This window comes from Colobus angolensis, unplaced genomic scaffold (genome assembly GCF_000951035.1).
Source record: "Colobus angolensis palliatus isolate OR3802 unplaced genomic scaffold, Cang.pa_1.0 Scaffold32, whole genome shotgun sequence".
Classification (NCBI taxonomy): Eukaryota; Metazoa; Chordata; class Mammalia; order Primates; family Cercopithecidae; genus Colobus; species Colobus angolensis.
Window position 1 is genome coordinate 6358381 of NW_012116488.1, and position 2828 is coordinate 6361208.

Consider the following 2828-nt stretch of genomic DNA (forward strand, 5'->3'; position numbering starts at 1 on the left):
CCTGACCTCGTGATCCGCCTGTCTCGGCCTCCCAAAGTGCTGGGATTACAGGCTTGAGCCACCGCGCCTGGCCGAGACCCTGTCTCTATGGAAAAAAAAGAAGAAAAAAGAAAATAGCCAGGCATGGTAGTGCCTATGGTCCCAGCTACTCAGGAGGCTGAGGTGGGAGGATCTCTTGAGCCTGGAGGTTGAGGTTGCACTGAGCCAAGATAGTGCCACTGCACTGCACTCCAGCCTGGGAGACAGAGTGAGACCCTGTCTCAGACCAAAAAAAAAAAAGAAGAAAAAAAAAAAAGCAAATCACGTGACATTTTGGGCTCCTGGTTCTGTTGGGCTGTGAATACTCCGGGGGCATGGCACCTACTCCTGGACCCTATTATATGGGCCCTCTGGGAGGTGGCTCTGGCCTGGAAGTCCCTTTTCCTTCAGGACCCTGTTTCAGCCCTGGGCCCTCTCACCTCCTCTGGTCCTATCCTGTTTTGCCCAAGCATTCCCAGCCCTCGTGTGGGGAGCAAAGAGACCTTCCCTCAAGCCACCCAGTACCACCACCGCTAGCACCTTGTCTTTGTTCTACCCTGAGGACGTGAGCAAAGCTATCAAGACTCCACAGAGGAACTCTTGGTCCTTGGTCCACACAGCTTGTAGATGAAGCAAATAAACCCCGTCTAGATAGAGGCTTCTCTTTTTTCTTGGGAGTTCAGCTGAAGCTGCTAGCTCTGGAGGATCAGGGGGCAGAGATAACAGGCCCGAGGAACCACCTGGAGCTGTGCACGAATGGGGAGGGGGTTCTCACAAAGCACAGTGCTATCTCAGCAACTTTCCTGGTGAGCTGGTGGGTTTTTCCTATGGTATATCCAACGTTTACGCTTCAATCTCCCAGGAGCAACTCTGCACAGGCTTCATTCTGCAGGGAGCCTGCAAGGAGCTCCTTGAAGTTAATCTGGCTTCCTGGGGGTTAAGACAGACCTGCAGCTCCCCCAGGCAGAAGCTGAAAGCCCCTCCCTCTCTAAACTCAAACTGAGCTGTGCTGGGCCAGCAGAGCAGTGCCTCAGAGGGAAGGATGTCCCCTCCCCTCAGGAGCTGGCTCACTTGGGCAGATCCTGGGAGACCCTCAGCATCCCTGGGTTTAACCTTGGAAGCTGTGCTCAGCCCATCCTCTCCCCCCCACCCTCTCCTGAGCATCTGTCTGGAGAGAGTGGCGAACAGGTGGGAGACGAGATATTGAATCTGGACCTCTCTGTGTACTCCCCTCCATCTCTTCTCCACATGTGGGTCAGGGTGAGCCTCTTAAAAAGGTAAACGAGGTCATGTTGCTTCCCTGCTAAAACCCCCACTGCCTCCCCAGCTGCCTTGGAATCATACATGATCTGGCCCCTCTAACCTCTGACCTCTGACCTCAGCTCTCACGCCTCTTCCCGGGCCAACCCCCAGCCCCACTGGCCTTGGAACAGGCCCGTAACAGGCCAGCCCTAGGGCCTTGGCACTGGCTGTTCCCGCTGCCTGGAATGCCCTTCCCCTTATCTTTGTACCTAGTCAATCAGACTTCAGCTTAGCTGTGCCTCCCGACCTCCCTGACCACTGGATCTAAAGTAACTGATTATGCTTTCTATGACAGCAGCTCGACTTAATGCCCCGCATAGCACTTAAGACAAGTTTTATCGTGATGTAGCTCGTCTGTCTTCTCCCCATCCTGCTCCCAGGACGCCAAGTCCCTCGCAGAGGGCAGTCCGGTGCCCTGCAGAATCCCCCGGGGCTGGAGCAGGCCCCGCGGCGAGTAGGCGCTGAGTACACAGCTGAATGAATGGCGTAGCAACTGTAAACGGGGCATCAGCTGCTGCGCGGGCGCGCGCTCCTGGCAGTGGGCCGCTCACTGTCGCGTGCGCGGGTTTGATCTCGTTGCAGGTTCCGGGGGAGGGGACACCCCCCACCCCGCCTGCCGGCGGTAGACGCGCCGTAAATGCGCTTTGGAGACTGGAGGATAACGAGACAGACTTACAGGCAGTGGGAAGGACGGGGGTCCCGCGAGGGCCGCCGGTGGGCAGTTCTGTGGCCGGCTTGGCGCCCCCGGACCCCGGCATTCAGGCCCCTGTGGGAGACCTTCCCACCTTCCCAGTGGTTTCCACCCCGCGAAATGCAGATTATCTCCCGAGTCCCAGGGACTTAGCGGTCGAGTGGGCGGAGGGGAAGCGTGGCTCCGAGCGCCGCTCCGGGCAGGGGGCAGGTTCCCGGCGCTCTCGCCCCATCGGGGCAGAGAGTACGGACCGCGCTGCGGGACGCGGCTGGCAAGGCCCTGGCCCTGCCCGGGCGCGGACGCCAGCGCTTAGCTCAGCCCCGGGCTAGGAGGGGAGACGCAGCCCTGCTGCGCGCTCCGGCAGGAGACCCGGGTGGGGACGGGGGCGGAGGAGCCTGGGGGCAGGGAAGGGGACAAAGAGCCGCCCTGCTGCGGGAAAGAGCGACCCCCATGTCACAGTCCTATTGTTCGCTGAGTCTCCGACTGCCCTGAACTCTGGTGCCCCCGGGAGGGAGAAGGGGCGCCGTAGCCCAGATCATGGGTATTTGTTTATCTGGGGAGAGGGAGGAGGGCGGGGGACGCGGGCCGGGGAGGGGGCTCGACTGCTATTTCTGCGCGTCGCCTTTAAGGGAAGCCCGGCCCTACCTTTCCCACCGTCCCCCTCCCCGCAGTCGTACCTGCATTTTAAAAGCGCCCTGTAGCCCTGGGATTGGCCAAGGCCGCGTCCTCTGGGCGCAGAAACTTGAACCGCCGGGAGCCGGCTGCGGGCGGGGTCGGAAACCCAGCGGATGGACCGTACCACCCCCGCGGCTCCCCC

General features: G+C 60.4%; 1 long non-coding RNA gene across 1 annotated transcript in view; it reads right to left on the reverse strand.

The window, feature by feature from the left end:
- The window catches only part of LOC105518477, a 22162-nt gene extending 19414 nt beyond the window's left edge, over positions 1-2748 (reverse strand). Inside the window, exon 1 of the long non-coding RNA XR_001002839.1 lies at positions 2689-2748. This is a non-coding gene — a long non-coding RNA (uncharacterized LOC105518477). The remainder of the gene's footprint in view (positions 1-2688) is intronic.
- Positions 2749-2828: the final 80 nt, after the last annotated feature.